At 42.4% G+C, this 9498-nt stretch overlaps 1 pseudogene across 1 annotated transcript; it reads left to right on the top strand.

The window, feature by feature from the left end:
• Window positions 1-1518: 1518 nt before the first annotated feature.
• On the top strand, window positions 1519-2372 carry LOC306648588 (large ribosomal subunit protein eL6-like; annotated as a pseudogene). The gene has a single exon. The product of its transcript is annotated as a large ribosomal subunit protein eL6-like (transcript).
• Window positions 2373-9498: the final 7126 nt, after the last annotated feature.

Raw genomic sequence — 9498 nt, 5'->3', positions numbered from 1 at the left:
AGTGAAACTAGAAATCAAAAGGATGACAATTGAAAAATTCACAAATATGTTGAAATCAAATAACTACTCATGTATAACCAATGGATCAAAGAAAAATTCAAAGAGAAGTTAAAAAAAAATTTCTTGAGACAGACTTGGGGATATAGTTCAGTGGTACAGTGCTTGCCTGGCATACACAAGGCCTTGGATTCAATCCCTAGTACCACATGTACACACCCACAAATCTTAAGACAAATGGAAAATGGGATACAGTTCTAAGAGGGAAATTTATAGTGATAAATGCCTACATTATGGAAAAATGTCTTAAATAACCTAATAATACACCTCAGGAAACCAGAAAAAAAATGAGCAATCTAAGCCCAAAGTCATTGGAAGGAAGGAAATAATAAAGATCAGAGAAGAAATAAATGAAATAGAGACTATAAAAACAATAGAAAGGACCAGTGAAGCTAAGAGTTGATTTTTTAAAAGATAAAATCAATAAACATTTAAATAGACTAATAAAAAATGAGAATGCTCAATCAGAAATGAAAGATGAGATACCACAGAAATACAAAGGCTTGTGAGAGACTACTGTGAACAGAAAATTGGACAATCTAGAAAAGATGGATGAATTCCTTGGAACATGCACCCTACCAAGCCTGTCTCCTAGAGAAATAGGAAATTCAAATAGATCTGTGATGCATAAGGAGACTGAATCTGCAATTTAAACCCTCCCAACAGATAAAAGCAGGGAGCTGATGGCTTCATTGATGAATTCTACCAAATATTTAAGGAAGAATTAATGCCAACCTATCTCAGACTCCTAAAAAAAAGCTGAAGAGGTGGGACCCCTTCTAGATGCACTTTACAAGACCAGTGTGATACCAACACCAAAGCCAGACAACACCACAAGGAAACAACAGGTAAGTGTGCCTGACAAACAGATCCTCAACAAGATACCAGAACACCAAATTCAGCAACATATTAAAGCATCATACACCATGTTCAAGAGGGATTTGTTACTGGGATGCAAGGATGGTCTGATGTACACAAATCAATAAATGTGATATGCTGCATTGACAGAATGAAGGATGAAGATCACCTCATCTCAGTAGATGGAGAAAAGGCATTTGATCAAATTCAACATCCCATCGTGATAAAAACTCAACAGATGAGGCAAGGAAGGAATGCTCCTTGACATAATAAAGGCCACCTGTGACAAGCTAATGTATTACAGCTAATGTAATACTCAAAGGTAGAACGTGGAAAGCTCTTCTTTAAGATGAGAAAAAAGGTAAGGAGGACCACCCTCGCCACTGGCGAGTGTGGCACTGGAACTCCTAGCCAGAGCAACTAGGCAAGGGGGAAAGGGCACACACAGGGGAGAGGAGGAAGTGAGATGGTCTGCTTGCATGACATGATCCTGTCTATAGAAAACCCTAAAGACACCATTAAAAACTGTTGGGACTCATAAACTGACTCAGTGAAGCTGCAGGTCACAAAACCAACATATAGCTCTCTTTCCCATCTTGCAAGATGGCCGGCGAAAAGGCTGAGAAGCTGGACACTGAGGAGAAGAAACCTGGAGCCAAGAGGGCTGATGCTGTTGGCAAGGTTAAAAAGAGAGACTGTAAGGATAAGAAACCCACTGCAGCCGAAACCCTGTCCTAGTTCGAGGCGTCAGCAGATTGTCCCGCTCTACCGTGTATTCCCAAAAGGCCACGTGCAAGAGGAAGTGCTAGGCTGCCAAATCCAAGGCTGGGAAGAAGAAGGCGGCGAAGGCTCTTGCTACCGTCACCAAACTGGTCGGTGGTGACCGACTGTGGCACCAGAGTGGTGAGCAGAATGCCTAGATACTGTCTAGCTGGAGATGTGCGCCAGCATGTCTGAAGGCTGCGAGCCAGCATCGCTCCTGGGGGCCATCTTGACCTTCCCACTGGGCACCACACAGGCAAGAGTGATCTTCCTGAAGCAGCTGAGCAGGGACTTGCTACTTGTGATGGGACCTCTTTCCCTGAATCGAGTTCCTTTGCGTAGAACACACCAGAAATTTGCTGTTGCCACGTCCACAAAGATTGATATCAGCAACATGAAAATCCCAAAACTTCAAGAAGAAGTTGCAGAAGCCCAGACACCAGGAAGGTGAAATCTTCAACACAGAGAAAGAAAAAATACGAGATTAGTGAGCAGCACAAGGTTGATCAAAATTTGAGGACTCACAAATTTTACCCAAAATCAAAGCTATTCCTCAGCTCCAGGGCTACATGCAATCTGGTTTTGATCTAACGAGTGGAATTTATACTCACAAGTTGATGTTCTTAATTTCATACCAAGAACCTAATTCAATAACTGATACATTTTTAAAAAAACCAATGTACAAAACCCAGTAGTATTTCCATATAAACCAATGAATTATCTGAAAAAGAAATCCAGGAAACAAGCCCATTTACAATACATCTTAAGAATATACCAAACAGTAATTTAACTAAGGAGGTAAAAGATATGCATACTGAAAACTGATAAAAGACTTCAGACCTCAAACTATAAAATTACTAGAAGAAAACATGATGAAAGAACTTCTTGACTTTGGTCTGGGCAATAATTTTTTAGATATGACCCTCCCCAACAATAGATAAATGCGATTTCAGTGAACTAAAAGCTTATGCTGAACTGAGGAAACAACACAGTGAGGGAGCTATGAGATGAGAGAAATATTCACAAACTGTACATGTGACAAGGAGTCAATGTCCAAAATCCCACGGAACTGAGCTCAGTAGCAAGAAAACAAACTAGTGTCACAATGGCAAAGGATCTGAACAGACATTTCTCAAAAGGCTTAAAAATGGCCAGCAAATATATCAAAAGATGTTCAGCATCAATAATTATCAGGGAAATGCAGATTAAAACCACAGTGAACCATCACCTCATACCTCTTAGAATGGCTGTTATCAAAAAGAACAGAAGATGGCGAATGTGGCAAAAGGAGGCTGTGTACGCTGCGACGGGATGTCCTCCACCACCAGGACGGCCCGGGTCGCACAGTGTCTGCACAAGCCAGAGTGCCACGTTGTGCACCTGAAGATGACAGCTCCTGCCTGTTGATCTTGCTGTAGTAAAGGAAAGCTCGGTCGAATCGTAAATATAGTCACTCATTTTAAACAGCAGTCGTGAACTCATTACAAGTCAAGCAAGAATTCTAAGAGAAAAATAACTGTTCAAAACAAAAGATAACTGAGAGGAGTAGCATTGTTCTGTGTCCCTACAGATCTCTTCAGCATCTGACTAATATAAAACAGCTGTATTCTCATCTGTTTCAGCATTTAATCCGTCATGATAGCACAGGTCACATAGCGTTGAGAAAACTGCTCATACACTTGGAAAAGAAGTAAGAACGGCTGTAGACCTTTCAGAAAATAATACTTTCATTGATGTGGTGCTAGGGGTTTGTGAGTTCACACTCCAACTGACCTTTTAATACAGACTTTCAGTGGTATGGATATTTAAGACATCTGCGGATCAGCACTGAGGAGGAACATGCACGGACTGTGAGCTGAAGATGCACACCTGCAGGACTTCCAATCTTGAAATGCAGGGCGCCGTTAAGGATCTGACCTCCATGGGGACATGAGGTCTAGAAGCACCTCGTCCTCGTGATGGTTCCAGGCCCACAGGCCTAATGGGGACTTGGGCTGCACTCTCCTGAGGTGAAACCGTGGAGAGCACCTCGGGCGGACACGTCGGGGCCATGCAGGAGGATCCAGCGTAAGCTCTCATCTCTTCAGTGGATGGTACACATTCCTCAGTTGTCACAGAACCTTTAGCTGAAACACGAGACACGTCTCTAGACTACATTTCTCAGCAGTGAGGTGGAGACCATTAAAAATGGCTAGATGCAGAGGGATGAGAAGTTCAGCGGAGATGGAGAAACCCTTAGGGAAACTTAGAAACCACCTGCACAGGGGCTGGGTGTGTGACTCAAGTGGTACCACGCTTGCCTCGCTGGAGGCACTGGGTTCGACCCTCAGCACCACATGAAAATAAAGGCCTTGTGTCCATATGCAACAACTAAAAAATACTTAAAAAATGCTACTTACAGCGCTGTTTTAAACTTAGGAAAAGTTTTATTAAACATGACAACAAAATCAATCATCTGGACATGAAGTTACTTCTCACAGAATGTAATTCAAAGTTTTATTGTGACCTCTAAGATTTGAGAATGATCTATAAAATACTCATCCTTTTAGAAAGATGGACATAAAGCACCAGTTAGAAACCTTAGATCTGAAAAAGTATGGCCATTGTAATTAAAACCTCATTTACTAGGTACAGTTAATAAGAGAAATTATTTAGAAATCAGTACAGGAAAGAGTATGAAAAATAGAAAAGAAATCAAGAAAAATGGAGGATGGAATCAAGGACTATTATACCTTACTAGGTTGTGAAGAATAGAAGTAGAATAGCAGAAAAAGTATATTTAAAGACATACTGACCAAGACTTCTCCAAAATAGAAGAACTGCCCCACTGGCTACGCAAGTCCCGAGCAAAATGAACAGGCATGCATAACCTCTTCTCAGAGCTACTGAGGGAAGCCTGCGTTGTTAGGAAGCAACACCACCCGGCAGCAGACTCATCGGCAACTTGGAAGACAGCAAAATACCATCTTCAGAATAAGGTAAGGGTTCTTCTTGAATTGCACGTCTGGTTCAACCCTCATTCAAAAATGTCTTACCAAGGCATCTCAATACAAAGAGACCACCTTCCACCCTTACTGAAAGCCCTACTTAAGAGTCTACTGCAATGAGGAGAGAAAAATGAACCTGGAAAAAAGGAGTAGGATTTAAGAAACAAGAATGAACAAAAAGATTCTCGAAGTATCAGTAAATATGATTAATTGATTGTATAAATGAGCCATTTGGCTTGTCTTTAAGAGGTGAAACTAAAATTCTAGACATGATTAAGGAAGGTAGGAATGGGAAATTCAGTTCATTTCTAAGGTGTGCCAGTATCTTTGCTTTAGTACTTCATTCTCTTTTAAAAAGGTGTGTGTGTGTGTAAATTAAGAATTTAAAGGTAGGTAACTGAAATATGACATAGAGCCTGTGAAGGAGCAGAAGACAGAAGTGGAGGACTTGATCCACGCAGTAGTGAGTGGGGAGAGAAGAAGGAGGAATGGTAGAGAAGGCATGACTCACTCAGTGTACACAGATCAGCTCCCTAATGGCATGCAACACAGGAAGTCTGAATCTGTGCGCACCTAAAAGCATGGCTTTGAAATATGTAAGGCAGAAACCAAAAGAATTACAAGGAGCAATGGGTAAAACCACAGGCATAATGAGATTTTATAGCGACTCCTTAGAACACATGAATCAAGCAGACAAAACATAGAATACTAAAAATATAAATATAATCAACAAGCTTGATCCTCCAAACATAAATGTAAATCAGTGCCTAACAAAGAATAACTCATTTTTAACACATTGAACAATTAAAATCAATCATGTCCTAAGATAAAGGATGTTTTAACAGTGTTATTTGGCTATATATGATTACAGAAATCTGTATTCAAAAGATAGTTTTTAAAAAGAATTCGGAATCCTAAACAAATTTCTTAATGTCACTAATGGGAAAAGAAGGAACAGAACTGAACCACCATGAAGCATGTGGAATGTTGCTCCGAGTGGCACCTGGAGGAAAAAGCTCAGCCTTAAATGCATATGTTAGAAATTAAGAAAGAATAAATAAATATGAAACTCAAGGCACTCGGAAAAGAAGCCCTAAGTATGAAGGAAATAAATGGAGAATAAAAAAGAATATGGCCAGCAAAATCAGAAGTCACTGTAAAGGGACAGAGTTGTCAGATCTTTAGCAAAGCTCATGAAGAAACCAGGAATAGATTAATAATATCAATAAAAGGCAGCATAATTCCCACTGTTGAAAAAATTACTGTTTTAGAAAATATAAACAATGAGATTTTATAAGGATAGTTTAACCTTGACACCAAATCCAGACAAGGATAATATGATCTAAAAAAATAAAAAATACGAACTCAGAAGCAAAAATCAAAAGTAAACAGAAGCGATGCTCTGCAGCTGCACGGGTCTCTAGATCATGCCTTCCCAGTCCGGCCACATGGGCAGAGGAATCCAGAGGTGTGTCCGTGTTAGGGATACTGCCTTGATCACCACTTTATCAGGTTATATAGAGTGCAGCTTCAGGTACGTGAAACTCATGAAATTAAGCATTAATGATAAAAGCTTTTAAAACTGAAACTAAAGGGAATTTTCTTAACCCCATTAACAAGACTTTTACAGAAAGGCCTACGATGGACATTTGTACTTGATGGTGAAGGCAAGAGTTTTCCCCTTCCAGGCCCAAGACAAGACTTGTTCCTCATCACCCAGAGGTCCCAACCAACACACCAGGCAGTGAATTAAGGTATGATTGCAGATGAAAGTTTTTAAAAGTCTTTAATGAAGATGTTACTATTTTGTAAATCCAGGAAAATCTACAGACAGAACTAAGGAGAGATGAGCAAGTCTGCTGAATCACAGATTAGCATAAAACAACAGCAGATACTTTTCTCAAATACTCATAACCCAGATCAGGTCTAAGAAAATACCAGACAAACTCAAACTGAGGGGTGTTCTACAAAATACCTACTGTGTACACCTCAACACTGTCAGCATCGCAGGAAACAGGAGTGCTGAGAAGCTGCAGAGCCTGTGGAGCCGGCAGAGGGAGAGAGGCACCACCGTGAAATGTGGGGTCCTGGGTGGGTCCCAGGCAAAGGAAGGGGTCCATGGAGACCCGGCCAAGTCCATATGGAGCCCAGAGTTCCTTAGCTTTGTGGGAATGCTCGTGTCGTGACAATGTCCTGTACCAGGGTTATGTAGGATATCATCAAGGGAAACCGGGTAAAGAACCTTTGTGTCGCTTTGCAACTTCTGTGCAAGTCTGAAATTATTTTTAAAATAATCAATTAGAAATTACCAGCAGCATAATTAATAGGGAAAAGATGCCCTAAAGTCAAATAAGGAGCTTCATAGAAAAAACAGTACATTATATTGTTGATGTCTGTGGAATACACATGTATACTGACAGAGCATGGTCAGAGATGAAAGGTCTTCAGAGCATAACATGTACAGTTTTCTCTGAATTACTCTGGATTTAATAAAACACTAGTCAACATCTCAGGATGTTTTATCAAACTTTACAAGCTGATTCTGAACATCAGGGCTAAGAACAGTCAGACATTTTGGAGGAACCAAGGGAGGTTGCCCTGAAGATGTCACAGCATTATGAAGTTCTAGTAATCAATGCGGGGGTCAGTGCACAGACAGAGACCAATGGGACAGAGTTCAGGAATAGGCTCACTTGTACATGAAAAATGATATAATGTCAGGGGAGATTATATCCCTGCCACAGAGTGCGTGCAAAAATAAACTAGAAACCCTACAACTTACAGTTATTAGACTCTCTGCATGAACTCAGTGTGGGGAAGATTTTCCTAAATAAGACATAAAACTAGGAACCTAAAAGATTTTTTTATGTTTATGCTCTCTTCTGAGACACAAGATGACCATGACCCTCCTAACGTGAGTGGTGATGGGGGAGGGGAGCAGGAAGTAATTCAAGCTGGAACACAAGACATCTTATTTGCCTTTGAAGATCACCTAGATGCAGTATGGAGACTAGCGGAGACAGGAGTTTGCAGTAGAAGGTTATCTCAGGAAGGCAGTGGCGGTTGGGATTACCGTGGAAAGGGAAAGTGGGACGAATTCAGGATGCGTCCTGGATGTAGAGTCAGGAGGATTTGCTGACAAATTGGATGTTGGCGGTGGTAAGGAATAAAGGAAAAAAGTCCGAATGAGATTTCTTGGCTACAGCAGCTGGTGCTGTTGGTACAAATGGGGAAAGGGAAAATTAATTCTTGTTTCCAGTGCTTTTGGTTGAAAGTTAGACACCCAAGTTAGACATTCCAGTGGATAGCTGGTTGTATGAGACTGTGCTTCTGTGGAGAGTTCTGTGCAGAGAATTGAAATTTGGGAACCCCTGGCATGAAGGTAGCATTTAAACCTGTCTAGTTGAGAATGTAAGGCTGCTTCCTGGGGAGAAGCTGATAATGGAGTATCAGGGACTCAGTTCAGGGCAAGACTATTTAGCATTTAGAGGTTGAGCAAAGAAGCCAGCCACAATGGAGAAGAGGTTGTTGGTATAGAAGAAAATCCAGGACTGTGTAGTGTCACCAAAAATAAAAAGAAAACAGTGTGGAGCTTTGTTTGCTATTGTTTGTTTGCTGCTGTGAGATTGACTACGTTTCCTAGCTGCTGAAGGAATAGGTCAAATTGTCAGGCTTCAGGCATGTGGAAGGAATGGTGCCTGTGTAGCACACATGTTGGCCAGAGAGAATATGCAGCAAGGTCCTTTAGTCTGTGACAACAGACAACTGTGTGGGTGGGGGGCTGGGTGCAGGAATGGGGTGGTAGCTGCAGGATCTCTTGAGAGCATATGGTATCTTATGGAAACACATGACCCAGAATCCAGAAAAACTGGATTGTGGAGACAGAGGATGAGTTCCTTAGACTACGTTAAAATCGACTCTGAAACTTCCCCAGGTATCAGGATTCTGCTGGGAGCTCCGAAGCAGTTTTCTCAGTGGGATCCTGGGCATCTGCATTGTCCAACAGCTTGCCCAGTGAGCCTAAGGAGTGGCCCGATGGGACAGTATTCGAACTCAGAGTAGGAGGTATTCACCTTCAGTCCTGCTGCAGGGAGCTTGTTCTGAAGGCGGGTCTGCACAGTGAGCACAATGTTTTCATCCACATTTTGTTTATGTTGCGCTGCTGGCACAGAAGAGCGTGCTGAAGGGCTGGGAAGTCTAAGAATGCATGCCCCTCCAAGACCACAGCCTCTCGGCACAGCAGGCAGCCGCGTAACTCCTCCTCGGGTACAAAAACACGTCTCAGCTGGGTGTATTCTCTGTGCTCTAGGCAAACTGCTTCTTAGTAATTAACTGGGTCTTAATGGTTTTTTTTCCCCTTTAAAATTAAAATCGCACCACATTTTTATTGGCCACGAAAAATTGCAGTATGGAAGTGTGGACTTACCAGAATACAGTTCTCTGCAGTGTACTTTTTTGGTGATTAAACAACAGTCCGAATATCCCTGTATGAAACCTTTTGCACACACATCTCTGTGCTTCCTTTGCCTTAGTGCCTTGAGTGGAGTCGTTGGATCAAAGGGTTTGTTAATGGGCTTTCGGCAACTCCCGGCTGTCCGTGTTCCTGCGGAGGACGCGCGAGTGCTTCCCGCTCACCCACTGGTGCCTCGGTGGCGGGCCGATGCCTCTTTCCGCCTGGCCCGCTGTGCGCGTTCTCCTCGCTCCAGGGCACACTCACCGGTCCGCGCGGGCTCTGGCCACGGCCACGTCCGCGCGCTGGTCCTTGGCAGCCCACGCGCGCTTCCCGAGCGGCCGGCCGCATCCCGCTTGCGGATGTTCTGCCTGGCTTGGTCCT

Source organism: Sciurus vulgaris (assembly GCF_902686455.1).
Source record: "Sciurus vulgaris genome assembly, chromosome: 17".
Taxonomy (NCBI): domain Eukaryota; kingdom Metazoa; phylum Chordata; class Mammalia; order Rodentia; family Sciuridae; genus Sciurus; species Sciurus vulgaris.
This window is presented reverse-complemented; position numbering and strand designations above follow the sequence as displayed.